The 15,115-nt window shown below is 40.5% G+C and overlaps 1 protein-coding gene across 1 annotated transcript in view; it reads left to right on the top strand.

The window, feature by feature from the left end:
- Positions 1-7,865: 7,865 nt before the first annotated feature.
- The window catches only part of LOC117530998 (SH3 and multiple ankyrin repeat domains protein 1-like), a 103,335-nt gene continuing 96,085 nt past the window's right edge, over positions 7,866-15,115 (top strand). Inside the window, exon 1 of the mRNA XM_034193991.1 lies at positions 7,866-7,983. The gene's annotated coding sequence lies outside the window, so the exon portion shown is untranslated. The remainder of the gene's footprint in view (positions 7,984-15,115) is intronic.

Here is a 15,115-nt window from a genome sequence, read left to right as displayed (position 1 = left end):
CTTGAGACTTGACTTGGGACGTGACGTGAGACTTGCAGATTCATGATTTGAAAGTGACTTGCTGGTGACTTCATTCCACCTCTGCTAGTTAGTATTGAGGGAAAGATGAATGCAACCATGTACAGAGACATCCTGGATGAAAACCTGCTCCAGAGTGCTCTTGACCTCAGTGTGGGGCCACGGGTCATCTTTCAACAGGACAATGACCCTAAACACACAGCCAAGATATCAAAGGAGTGGCTTCAGGACAACTCTGTGAATGTCCTTGAGTGGCCCAGCCAGAGCGCAGACCTGAATCCCATTGAACATCTCTGGAGAGATCTGAAAATGGCTGAGCACTGACACTCCCCATCTAACCTGATGCAGCTTGAGAGGTGCTACAAAGAGGAATGGACAAAAGTACTACATGCCACTGGATAGGTGCACCAAGCTTGTGGCATCATTTTCAAGAAGACTTGAGGCTGTAATTGCTGCCAAAGGTGCATCAAAATGGTGAATGGACTGCATTTATATAGCGCTTTTCCATCTGCATCAGATGCTCAAAGAGCTTTACTATAATGCCTCACATTCACCCCAATGTCAGGCTGCTGCCATACAAGCACTCACTACACACTGGGAGACCCTTAGTGATTTTATGGTCAGGGTGGGATTTGAACCAAGGATCCTCTGGTGTCAAGCCCAACGCTTTTACCACTAGACCATCACCTCCCCTACAAACAAAGTATTGATCAAAGGCTGTGAATACTTATGTACATGTGATTTCTTAGTTTTTTGTTTTTAATAAATTTGCAAAAAATTGAAAAAACTTTTTTCATGTTGTCATTATGGGGTGTTGTGAGTATACGTTTGAGGGGGGAAAATGAATTTACTCCATTTTGGAATAAGGCTGTAACATAAAATGTGAAAAAAGTGAAGCACCGTGAATACTTTCCAGAATCACTGTACATTTTATTAGCTACTTAAAAAGAAAACCGTAACATTTCCTTAAGAGCTGCATTCTGAGAACTAAACTCACAAGGTGCACAAGATTTCTGTTTCAGTTGCCTTCAGTGGCCACCAGAGTTCAGCAATACATTGTAAAAATAATGTGTGAATGGGTCCGATTGTGAAACAGCAGCTTTATCCTTCTTTATATGAATGTGTCAGTGCAGCAGCAGATGATCAAAAGTTTACTGCAGCTTTGACTTTGTAAACTGCTGATTTTTTGGGGGGGATTAATATGAAATAACATTATTATGCATACTGTTTAAAGCTGTTGCATGGTACTTTGACGCTATGATGTAAAGAGATGTTGTGCTTTACATGCTCTTTTTTTTCTGTTTTGCATCAGTTAAAGTGCAGCTGCTCTGACAGGAGCACACGCAGCCAGCATCGTCTTCGCCTTTACACCATCTGGCCATGACCCACTTTTCTCTCTGGGCCTTTGGCATCAGAGAGGTTAACTTTTAGAAAGCAGAAGGAACACTACAGTGGTTTCTCAGAATAACAGCAAAAGCATGGACGCAGCCTGAGTGTGGTGCATGTAGATGATGAAGAGGTAAACCATGAAAGAAGAGCGCCCACTAGAGCTTAGAAAGCACTGTGATGACGGTGTTACACCATGCTCAAGAGGCTGAATGTGAAAGTGTAATCATCTTGTGCATTAATGCATTTCATCCTACTTGACTCGCTGTCCTACGTCATTCTGTTTGATAGATTCTAAAAGTAAACATAAGAACAGCTTTTCAGTGTCGAGATACACTACTTCATTCACTTCCGGCAATTCGGTATGGAAGCTATAAGAGCGTCCATCCATCCGTGCATGCATCCACCGCCATCATCGCGCAATGATTCAACAACAAACTGGCTGGCCCAACATATTTGGGCCTCTTGCATGAGTTTCGAGAGTGTCGATCTTGACTTACTTTTTCTTGGTCAGATAGTAAAACTAGGCCTTTGCCATGTGATTAGTCAGCAGCAAATCATCACACACCCAAGATATTTGGCAATCTTACAACCTTTTTGAACAAGTTCAACTTTTACCACTTTATATGGACATTCACTTATTGTGGTGATGACACTCATGTCTTGGTCCTCTGCCTTTGAGATTGGGAGATGCCTGGAAGAGCTTATGGAGTTATAAGGTCAGTTCGCAGAGGCATTTGCTGATGCTGATTTTGATACCTTAATAGGAGAATGAAGGTCCACATCTTTAGGGTCTTGGCGCTTCCTGTCTTACTGTACAGTTGTGATATTTGGATGCTAATCAGTGACTTAAGGTGACAACTAGATTCCACTGGTATTAGGTCTCCAAGGAGGATCCTTGGGAACTGCTGGAATTACTTTGCTATGCCAAGGGATGCTCACATTTCACCTAGTTTAGTTTAATTTAATTTAATTTTATATAGCACCAAATCACAACAAAAGCTGTCCCAAGATGCTTCACACAAGTAAGGTCTAACCATACCAACTCCTAGAGCAAGCACACAGGTGACAGTGGTAAGGAAAAACTCCCCATGATGATATTGAGGAAGAAACCTCAAGCAGACCAGACTCAAAGAGGTGACTCACTGCTGAGGCCATTCTAACAGTTACAAACAGGAAATCAAACAATAAAATAATATAAAGAAGATGAGAAGTCTACGCAGGCGTCAGCACCACAGGCAGGGGTCATCCAGCATTCCTCACGCTGTCAGTGGGCCTGTCCCTGCGACAAGGTCACCCCCAAACGCAGACTGTAGCATGCAGCACCCGCGTCAGGCCTTGTATCTCATGATTAGTCCGGCCCGTTGCAGTTTACATCCGTCAATCCTGCAAGTCCATGCGAAGTCGTTCGTACCTCAAACAGAGAGAAAAAAAAAACAGAATCAGGCGGCAGAAAGGCTATAAATAAGGTATAATGCCCAGGTGATCGCTGGCCACTAGCCCTAAGCTTCACTAAAAGACCCAGACTTTAGATAAAGTTGAGGCTGTGGCCTGCTCTGTTTAAAATGAATTTAAAAGGGTACTAAGCATAGTAATATACTATGCCAGTATGCTAGCCATACGAAAGGGAAAATAAGTGCGTCTTAAGTCTGGACATGAAAGTCTCTACAGAATCTGACTGTTTTATTGATGAGGGGGATCATTCCACAGAACAGATGCATGATAAGAGAAAGCTCTGTGACCCACAGACTTTTTATTCACCCTAGAGACACAAAGTAGTCCTGCACCCTGAGAACACAGAGCCCAGGTCGGTACATAGGGTTTAAACAGGTCAGCTAAGTAGGAAGGTGCTAGTCTGTGAATAATTTTATATTTTAATAGCAGAACCTTAAAATCTGATCTCACAGGGACAGGAAGCCAGTGAAGAGACACCAAAATGGGTGCAGTGTGGTCAAACTTTCTGCTTCCTGTCAAAAGTCTGGTAGCAGCATTTTGAACTAATTGGAGACACCTAATGCTGGACTACGGTAAACCAGAAAATAGAACATTGCAATAGTCCAGTCTAGACAGGGAAAAAAAATGCATGGATAGGGGTCTCTGCGTCAGCCATGGACAGGATTGTCAGATTTGGCATTTTTGTTCTGTTGTGTGATGTCTTCTTGGTTATTTTTCTGCTTGGGATTTTGGTTAGTGGCTTTTCTTGTCTGTCACCTGGGTGCTTGGTGGTGGGAGGTTCCCTTCTGTTTTCCACACCCTGCTCTAGACCTTTCTCCCACACCTGTCTCTCATGTACTGCTCATCACTTCCTGTATTTAAGTCTCTTTTCTCCCTCTGCTCTCCACCAGATTGTTGTCCTCTTTTGCCTTCATTTCCAGGCCTTCTCATGTGTATTCTGTCTTGATTGCCCTTCTGTGTTTTTTGAACCCTCTGCACATTTTTTGGTCTCTGCTTTTTGTGTAATGCTTTGGTTACTGTTGCTGTTTGCAGACTGCCTTCTGGACCCTACTGGACCCTGCACGTCAACTCAGTAAAGTCTTCTAAACGCCAACCTCCTGTGTCTGAGTCTAGCATTTGTGTCCAGCCCGTTTTCGCCCTAGACCTTGTTAATGATGGGACGAATCTTCGCTATGTTTCACGGGTAGAAGAAATCAGTCCTCGTAACTCAAAGGACAACGTGAAGTCTTGAATCACTCCAAGGCTCCTCACTTTGTCAGTGTGATGTATGACACACGAGTGTACATCTCTGCATGTATCTACAGCACCTAGCTGGAGTAGATACTTTTTTTTTTTACTATTTTTAACCCCTTGCCTTTATGTATCACTCCAGCAGGAATCACAGCAGACTCATATCATGCAATTCTTAATATTGAAACAGTAATTTCCATTCCTATTCTCAAACAGCACCATAAAACAGCAACAGTGACAGCAAGACACACCAACGACACTGCCCTGTGACCACAACAAAGATGACAGTGAGGAGAGAGAGAGACAAACAGACAAAAAGAAAAAAATTTAAAAAAACAAGCAAATTGCAGAGTATGCGCTTCCAAGAATTAAGGCAGGTGACTGCAGAAAACCGAACTCATGTTATGGTTTTGTCTTTTGTCTGTGTCTATGCTCCCCTTCTTTGATCCACAGTCTTTGATTTTCTGTTTATTATTACCTTAGTCACTGGTTGGATTTATCTATTCGTTATTCTTTTGCCACATTGGGAGTTCCATTCTAGTTTTATCTTAGCCTTTTGTTTTCTTGGTTTTCTCTTTTTGGTTCTTACATTTGTTTCCTGGTTTGATTCTTGGTTCCTTTCATGTTGGGGATTTTTATCTTTATTTCTTAGGCTTTTGGTATTTCTCAACTTTGTTTAGGTATTTGTTTTTATCACTGGTGGTTTGGGGAGTGTCACAGTCACGTTTCCGTTGCTTCTGCTCTTGTCTGTCATGACCACCTCTTACTGAACTCTCTTGTCTCTTCTCTTACCTTCTCTGGTCCAACCACGCCCCCTTCCTGCACGTTCTCCACACCTGTGTCTCGTTTCCCTAAATCACCACCAGGGTTATTTAAGTCTTGTGTGTTTGTCATTCACTGCCAGTTCGTTAACTTTATGTCTTCGTTCCAGCCTCGTACCACAGTCTTGTTTAGCCTTTGTTCGATATCCTGCCTGTGTTTGACCCTGCCTTGTTTTTTGGTCCTTGCTTTTGTCTCTGTCTCTGCACTCCGCCTCACCGTGTCTCTGAATTCTGCTTGTTTTTTGGAACTCACCACTGCCTCACATCTGGCTCTTACCTCCACCTCACTGACTGTTATACAGTGGAACCTCGAGATACGAGTTTAATTCATTCCATGACCAAGCTCATAAGCCAATCTGCTTGGATTTCAAACGAATTTTCCCCATTGAAAATAATTAAAATAATTTGAATCCATTCCAGCCTTGTTAAACATCCCCCAAACCACTCTAAATTATGAGAAAATACATTTTTTGAATTAACAAATAGGCATGTATACTTTACCTGTGCATAATAAAATATAGAAAATAAAAGAAAAAAGTTTTATTAAGTGTTCTTACCTTAGAAACAGACGAATCCGGTTAGCGGAGGTGGAGGCGCAAAAGGGAGGGAGGGAGGAATGTTTGCGCATACTGTAAACACAAACTAAACTTAAATTGTAGATCCTTAAAAAGATCATACAGACATAACTTTAATTGTAAACTTGCAGGTCTTTTGGATAAAAACCTATCCAAGGAGGTTTGCTTCTGGCTGCCTTTCCAAATGTTTCGGAAATGTGACGGACAAGTGTCATTAAAAAGTGCAGAAGCACGACCAGTGGACACTTTTTCTGGGTGTTTCTTTTTAATGAAACAGCTTCTTCTCCTCTGCTGTTATATATGTCCTCTGTGGGATTTTTTTCCAGAATAATCCAGTTTCGTCACAGTTAAACACTTGTTGCGGGGCATAGCCTTCCTTCGCAGCAAGTGCAGCAAAGTGTGTGACGTATTCTTCCGCTGCCTTAACGTCTGCACTAGATACTAGAGGAGCTACGACGACTACCATCGCACCCCCCCCCCCCCCCAGGACTAAACCAAACCAACTTTTTTAGGTTCCTTAGATGACCCCAAAACACAGTCAGGATGTTCTCAAAAATAAAAACTGGCCTCAAGCCAGTTATCCAAGATGGCCTCCAAGATGGCCACCAAAATAGAGTTTTTCACTAAAACACCTTTAAACAACATATAAACAAGTTAAATATCACAGAGATTCAATGATAAGGGTCTATTGGTGGCCATTTTGGACACCATTTTGAATCTTAAACCCATGAATGAATTTAGTTTAGGCACAAATGAGTTTGCTGTGACCTGCAATGGTCTTCCCATTGAATATCTGTGATATTTAAGTTGTTTATATGTTGTTTAAAGGTGTTTTAATGAAAAGCCCTATTTTGGTGGCCATCTTGGACGCCATCTTGGATAACTGGCTTGAGGCCAGTTTTTATTTTTGGGAACATCCTGATTGTGTTTTGGGGTCATCTAAGGAACCTAAAAAAGTTGGTTTGGTTTAGTCCTGGGGTGGGGGTGGGGGGCGTACAAAGGTAGTGATCGTAGCTCCCCTAGTAAGAAGCTTCTCCTTCTTCTTCTCTCCACTTTCCTTTTTGCTCCAGTGGCATCCCGAAGCGCGATTCTTAACTCAGATTTCTGCTCGTATTCCAAACAAAAATATGACAGAGTGACGGCTCGTATTTAAAAAAAAACTTGTATGTTGAGTCGCTTGTATGTCGAGGTTCCACTGTACTGTGTTCTAAACCTTTGCCAGTCTTCCAGATGAAGTCTTTTTTACTCCTGCTTCCTTGTCTGAGAGTCCTCATTTGCGTCCAACCACTTTATGTGCCACGCCTCCTCGATTCATGACAGAAATATGCAGGGTTTTATATTAATTACTGTTTATGTTGTGAAAACATTGCATGTACGCATTGATTGTCTGCTTGCACGGTTGACATTTGGCACCCGGGATGGATCCGTGGCACTGTAGATGCAGTGATTCGCAGCACTAACGCATGCTCCCACACTTAATTTGACTCATTAAAGAAGTGTGGAACTGATCAGGGGCCGCGTTCTGACAGCTAGGATGGCACTTGCTGTAATTTGAATGATTTGACCTTTTTAAAGTCACACAATGTGATGACGCAAGCTTATTTGAAACCAGAGCGTCGCCTCACGCAGTACTGGTGTGGGACTGACTGACCGGCCTCACGCAAACCATTCTGTTTCATTTTGCTTCTATAATTGTCTTCATTTCCTGTGAAACTGAAATGGATGAAGCTTGAACAGTTTTATTTTTCTGGTCAGCTCTCAAAATCAAAGACACAAAGGGGGATGGAGAAGTGTCCTGAATTTATTCACTGCAAGTATGACACATGGAAACAACGGGGAGGGAATCACACCATGGGACCAGAGGGAGAGCATGTGATTGATAGAGCAACTAAAAAAGAGAGAGTGAGAGAGAGAGAGACAGGGGGCTGGAATTTGGTGCAACTGCAAGAGAGAAAACAGTGTAATAAAGAAAAATGAAGCATAACCAACAAAAAACAGCACTTGCATGGAAAAAACTCCCCAAGAGAGCATGGATGAGAAAAAAACAAATAGATGAACAAAAAGAAATGAGACTGGTCAATGTAGCAGCTCTCGTAGGAGAGAAAGAGAGCAAGTGAATGAGTGGGAATGATATTGGAGAAAGATGGTAAAATAGAGTGAGTGGAGCGAGGGAGGGAGGGAGGGAGAGAGAGAGAGAGAGAGAGAGAGAGAGAAAACAGAGAAAGGGGTGAAGGTATGTGTGTAAATGAAAACGAGAGGCGGCTGCACAGTACAGTAGCTCAAACCGGCTCACAGTGATTCACATCACAGACTACAAGGAATGAATATGTGATTTTTGACAAAGAATGGCAGATTTCTCCTTCTAATTTTTCTTTTTTAAAATCTTTTATCAGCTGGACTTTTTCCCCCCTCATTTGTAATCCTGGTCAATTCTTTACTTCGATCTATCAAGAAGGTCACTGCGGATACAGTGAGGAGACCGAACTGCACAATTAAAGGTACTGACTTGAATTTTCTCTCCTTTTTTCTGTTAAAATGAATCAAACAGTGACTTGCCTGTAGTTAAAGAAGCACTATAATATTTTCTCAAAAGTCAAACAGCGTGTTAGAATGAAAACTTTGAGTGTGCGCGACTTAATCCAGTGAAATGTGATTTGCAGTTCTTGGCACAAGTGGAAAGAAGAAATTATGTTTAGCAGCCAGATGTGTGAGCATGAAAGTAGGTGAGGTGGATGGAGAGAAGATGGGTGCAGGTTTTGAATACCGCAAACTTGAATGGAAAAGAATGAAAAAGATCTTCAAAGAAAACTCGTCGGTAAATCACATCGGAGGCAGAATGAATACAGACTGGTGGGAACTTAGAGTTTTACTTCAAGCCTTATTAGATCCAGCTGTTACCTACATTAATTTGCATGTGGCTGATGTGCGCCAGGAAAGTTATTTTTACGTTGAGCTCAACTGAGAGGACTAGTGCGTTGGACAGTGATGGTGGAAACATTCAAACCTCTACAGGAGGTTTATCAGCCATTTTTCCTCTGTGCACCACCACAATGGAGTTGAAAAGAAACCAGCAGGATGTGCTTGTAGTGTAAGCTGTCAGCTATAATTCAAGGGGTTTAACAAAAATATCGCATTAACGACGCTGAAAAAAGAGAATAGTTGAGCCAACTTAAATGAATTGTTTCAGTTGGTACAATCTAAATGAATTAAGTTGTTTGAACTTAAGTTAGTAAGTTAGAGTTGCTCTAACTTACTAACTTAAGTTCAAACAACTTAATTCATTCAGAAACTTTTTAAATTGATTCTTTTTTCAGTGCATTTAAAGATTACGGCTGTCACATTTTCAGAAGCCAGAAATAACTGGACAAAATAAATATAAGAAATATTGTGAATACAAAACATCAATTTACAGCCACGTTTTTTGAGATGAGTCAAGAGATGGATACATCAACATTTCCAAGTCACTGTATATGTCTTGGACTTTGTTTATGTCACTCATTAAGACGTAGAAACAATATAGCATCATATGGCAAATGTGTCTGGAGCAGGCAAGTCTCAAAAACAGAGTGATCATGCAAGAATGAGACCAGTGAGGGAAGCCACCAAGACACTCAGACACCTCTGAAGAAGTTACAGGCGTTAGTAGAAATTATGCTGTTTGAATATTTTGTCACCACTGGTGATCTTTCTTAATATGTATATGGCACGGACATGAACATCCGAAGCTCTTCAGCATCTCACCATGTCATTTAGGTCCTTCAGACTTTTTTGTATAAATGCTTTGGGGGAGCATTAGCATGGCTAAAACCTTTCAGCTTCTGACCCCCTGTCTTTTTAAGGATTTTTCTTTATTTGCCTCTCACAAGCCTGGAAGCTCCTCACCATCTAACCATGTCATTTACGTCCGTCAGACGTTTTTCAGTAAAATGGTTCTTGGGAGCATGAGCATGGCTAAAACCTTTCAGCCCCCCAGACCCTCCACGTTTTTAAGCATTTTTCTTTTTCTTTTTTTTTTACCTTTTAGCTTCTGGGGGGGCTCCACCCCACAGACCCCCTAATTACAGTCCTTTTAATCCCCTGACAAAGTATTGAAACACTTGGTATTTCACACATTTTAATTTGTTTATGCCATTTCAAATACAAGAAATACAAAAAATATAAAGAATAAAAATTTCTAAAATTATCTTCCTCAAACTCAAAGCAAGTCTCTAAAACAAACCTCTAAAACTTCATAAAACCTGTAAATAATAATCAGTTTTATTGCCAGCTTTCTTCAGACAAGTCAGGGGATGGAAACATGAACATTTCCAAGTCATTGAATATGTCTTGGACTTTATTTACATCAGTTATGAAGAAATACATGTTTTTTCACCAAAACATCAAATCTTGCATCTCAGATGTACTTTCTGGCAAATTGTAGAGGAACGTTCAGGTCTTCTTTTTAAGAAAATCCTCATCAACACCACTTCATCAGGAAGCTGGATTTTATATTTTTAATTATTTTATATCAAGTTGTAGACATTTGCTTTCAGTTTGAGTTTAAGGAAGATAACTTTAGATTTATTTATTTATTTGTATTTGAAATGGCATACTTTGTAGTACAGTTAAGAAACACTCCGTGGCATGTGTATTTTTAAGTGAAATGCGCCAGGTTATTTAAGTCCTTCAGACAGCAAAATTAAGAGGTTATTCAGCCAACAGCTGCCTGCTTGTTTAAAAATCACTGGAGACACACGCATATATAAGGCAACCCCAAATAACAACCTGGACCTCATTTCTGGCATAAAATACGGTTGTTTACTCCCCAATATAACTTTGGTGCCATAATTAGTCCATGGTGCAAACGATGTGTTCAGTTCAAATCTGAGGCAAACATTTTCTTCTTCTACTAAGGTGGATCAGAACTTTTTGTGGTACAGGAGGAACCTAGCAGTCAATGTGATTCACTGATTTCAAAATGCAGTTCTTTTCAACCAGATGTGTAGTGCAGTGACATGTCAATCATCTATGTCCAATCAGATTTCAGGGGAGCGGAGCTAGTGCAGAGCGCATCTCTGGCCTCTGCACTAGCTCCACCCATGGCAGGAAGTGTTCAACATTTGACATATCCTGTTTCATTGTGGACTCAAAATTTGGCACTTCCTGTATCAGTGTGAACTTGCCACTGAGTTCCAGTGAGATTCCATGGGATCTCGTCTGTCAATCCAAGAAGTGTGGATCCAGGAAGTGTTTGACATTTGACATTTCCTTTTTCACTGTGGAGTCAAAATTTGGCAATTCCTGTTTGGGACTCCCTGTACAATGAGCGAGTGTCGCGCCGCTGCACAAGGCTTCACTCGTATAAACCTGTGAAATTTCAGCTGCAGTTTTCCAGAAAACACATGCGAGACTTAAGCCTAGTTTTATTATATTTCCTTGTATGAAAATTTTTCTCTGTGCCACTATACCATGAATATGTGACTGGTGATCCAACAGAAAAAGATGTCACTCAGTTACAGCCGTAGAAGCATAACTCCTTCAGCGTTGTCATAAGTGTTTTGGTGGCTTCCCTCACTCTTCTCCTTCTTGCATACTCACGCAACTATCAAGAACTTCCTACTCCAGCCAGATTTACCATGCAGTACCATGCTGATTGCATTTCTCAATGCTTGATGGAAATAAAGTCCAAGACATATTCAGTGATCTGAAAATGTTCTTCTATCCAGCCTGTTGTGCTTCCATCTGTTATGGAGTTTTTGTTCAGGTCTGTTCCCCTTGTGGTCTGGTATGTTTAGTTATGTTGTTACTGTTTTTGGTCTCTGTTTATTTCTTATTTGTAGTCCACCTTCTTTATTGTTAGTTCTTCAGTTCTCTTAGTATTTGTTGTTCCACTTAGAGGTTTTCACATGTTCCAGTCTGTTTTCTGCTGCCCCCTTATGTGTTGTTTAATCATTCTCATGTCCCAGTCACCATGGATTGTGATAGTCTGTTCTCTGTTGCCCCTTGTGTTCCCTTTTGGTTAATACTTGTGTTTGCTGTTTTATCAGTACACCTGTGTAAAATTAACTCAGCTGGTTATTTAAGGTCACTTTGGTGTTAGTTCCTTGGGAAGTCCATGGTTTGTATCTTGTATCATGCCTTATCAGTTTTCTAGTGTTCCAGTCATAGTAAGTAGCCAATGTGGCTTTAATTTTACTCCGTTTTTGTATCAGCTCTGTTCTGGATTTTCCACTCCTTTTTGTATTGATGGTTTGAGTTCAACCTTGCTTCCGCACTTCTTGGATCCTCTCACCCAGAGCTTTGGATTGAGATTAATCTTTTTGTTTAAACCTTCCCCTAGTAGCCAGAGTGGCTTTCCTTGTACTCTGTTTTTGTATGAACTCTGTTCTGGATTTTTGCACTCCTTTTTGTATTGACTGTCCGAGTTCTCCCTTGCTTCCTCACTTCCTGGATCCGCTCAACCAGAGTTTTGGATTGCGATTAATATCTTGTTTTAGCCTTTTCCTCACCTGTTTTGCAATTTTTGGATTACCTCATCCAGAGTGCGTGCTGAATTGTATTTTTGTTCTGACCTTTGCCTCCTTGCATTTTGTGAATATTGAACCTTTTTTGTAAATTAAACACTGTTTTGGAACTCCCCATTCGTGTCTCGACTGGCCTGCATATTGGGGATCTACTTGTTCAATTCCTAGCTCCAAACTGTAACACAGCCCTTGACTTGTCTAAATAAAACTGGCTGTAAAAGTGATGCTCAATATTGTACCACAGTTTTGCAGTTATGACCTGCTGTGTTCCTTTTACAAAGGATCCAAACACAAATTGGGGCCTCGTTTATGCCGGTAACATCTCTGGTGCTTATGTAAAACTACCTCCATTAACAGCACTCAGACACTTACAGATTTCATGGAACTAAAAGAGCTCAAAGAGGAAAGGTGTTGAAGTGGCAAGGTGAACAAGCAAGAGCTCATCAACACCCACATTTCACAGACTTCATGTGATGCGACTTGTTGAGAACATTACCTGCACCCGGTATTTATGGTGTCAGCTGATGCAAAGGCGGAAGCCCTCTAAGAACCCCGGAGAAGTAACTCACGCACATACACACTCTAACCTACTTTATTCTGGTGCAAACAGGGATTTGTAGCCTTGGTTTAGCTGGTTTTTACACATTTAAAATTTTATATATGTCAATGAATAAATAAATTCAGGCTTCTTTGTATTCTTCTTCTTTGTACTTATATCCTGTAAACTCAAGGTGAAAACTAATCTCTACCACATGGCATGAATTAAATAAAAATATAATAATTAAAACAATGGCATGTGTAAAGCTGGACCCGGATTTCTCTCTCTCTTTTTTTAAATTGAAAAGTCAGGTGATGGATACATGAACATTTCCAAGTCCCTGAATGTGTCTTGGACTTGACTGCCATAAAAAAGTTTAAAAAGTAATGCACAAAATTTTATATATGTCCAACATACTCCTTCCATGACATCTCAGTTGGGATAAATTTATTGTGTTTTGTTTTTATGTCACGTGACGTGGAGCCAGACTGCCTTCACAGTTTAGTCAATTTAAGTTTGTTTTACTTTTACGCAAATGACGGCACCTCATAAAACTTCACTCTGTACAGATGTTAAATCATTGTGACTATTCAGTTAAATTCCTATCTGGGAAATTTTACACTTATTCATACAAAACAACTTTTGTCATAAGTTGGCAGCATTTTCTGACTAAGTGATGTATGCAAACAAATACACGTATGTCTATAATCATACTGTGCAGTATCATACCGAGTATTCTACGTGAAGTTCTGCATACCGAACCTTCACATATGTACCGTGCGATTCAATACAAATACATGTATTGTGATACCCCTAGTTGCCTTGTATGAAAAGTGGCATGAAAATTACCCCGTTTGCCCATCGGAGGGCCCATGGGCAAGCATCAGCCCACTCGCTTTTTTGAAGAAAGTTGGTTCAACAACCCACCTGAAATTAAATTTAATTACATGTATTTAATGAATAAGAAAATGGCAACAAAAAAAAATGGACACAATCAGGTGAGTTATTTGTGATGAAATTAGACATTCTGTTGAAAGTGGAATTTCGATGTGATATTGACCATGCTCGTGCATCAGCCCATCCCCTCTTCAGGCAGAATTTGGCTTGGAGAGCCCTAGGCCCTCTGATGGAAGAACAGTAATATAAAAGACCAAGACATATTCAGTGACTTGGAAATGTTCCTCTGTCCATTCCCTGACTTTTCTAAACAAAACTTGCTTTAAAAGTGATTATTAACATAGTTGTACTTAAAAGGTGTCAAGACTTATGCATCCCCTTGTTTAGACTTTGATATTTCGTTTATGTCATGGTGTAGAGATTAGTTTACACTGGGGCTACAATAAGTAAAGAAACCAGAAAATATTCACATTTAAAAGCTGAAATCAGAGAATTTGTATATGTTAAAAAAATACCATTAATAATGAATTAATTGTTGCAGCTTTAGTTTTCACTGTGAATTTAATGGACATCATTTTTTGAAATTTTAATATAAAGAAACCAGAATTCTTAAAAAAATAGAATGCAAAAAAGCTCAAGGGTTCACAAACCTTTTCAGAGCACTGCAGATGCAACATAATTAACTTTGCACAACCACCCAAAACCTGGCTCACATCGTGCAATGTACTGCAACCAGTAGCGGGTTAAAACCATGTTTTCCTATTGGAAAAGTGTGCCTCCGAGAGATTAATTTGGAAAAACAGGAGGGGGAAAAAAAATAACTGGCCAATTTAGAGCAGAGTGGGTGCAGTAAGATTAATGGCCTCCTCGCAGGCTCAGAACAATTGATCATAATAAGACACAGAAAGCAGGGTGACGTTATCAGTGCCAGAGAGGGACCGAGTGATTAGAATGTGTGTGTAATGCCAAACGGGAATGTGATTATGAAACTACTGAGTGTTCAAATCAAAGGCATGAAATACACTAAAATGGGCCTAATGGTGCAACTGTCAGGGGAAATGTGTGTCTCTCTGATTCAGAACATTTCCTCCATCACTGCCTCACTAATCCTCTCCTCTCCTGTCTCCTGCTGGGATTTTTCTCTGTCCCTGTTCCTGTTCCGTCCACTCCGATCTCTGCGGGGAAAGTAGGTATCGCTATATGATGTGGTACATGTGACAATGTGATGTGGTTCTGTAATTCTGCAGGTTTGGAATGGAGATGTACTGAGAGAGTATACCCAGTGGCAGGTAACGGCTGTGCAGGAATAAAATTAGGCTGTATTACCTGCAAGCTGCTGCAGCATCTATGAAAAAAAAAAGTGAAATGCATTCCCACAGGAGTATTAAAGCTGGCTACAGTTGTACAGAGGTACCACAAACTAATATATACGCAGTCTGTGCAGGAGAGGATGCATTCACAATATATTTCATAACCTGCATCAACAAATAACTTAAAGTTTATCATCAGATCTGATTATTACTGTACCATAATTGTTGTTTGTGGATGTGTTTCATTGTTGTGCTCATTAAGATGGAATGCAACAGAAGAACTGTTTCCCCTGACTCTGCAGGCTTTTCATTATTACATTCAGTCAGATTTCCCCCAGAGGACAGATCTGGAGGATTGCCATCAGCCACAAAAACAGAAGCC

The sequence above is a fragment of the Thalassophryne amazonica genome, chromosome 18 (genome assembly GCF_902500255.1).
Source record: "Thalassophryne amazonica chromosome 18, fThaAma1.1, whole genome shotgun sequence".
Taxonomy (NCBI): domain Eukaryota; kingdom Metazoa; phylum Chordata; class Actinopteri; order Batrachoidiformes; family Batrachoididae; genus Thalassophryne; species Thalassophryne amazonica.
The sequence above is the reverse complement of the archived record's forward strand: the minus strand, read 5'-3'. Positions and strand labels throughout refer to the sequence as shown.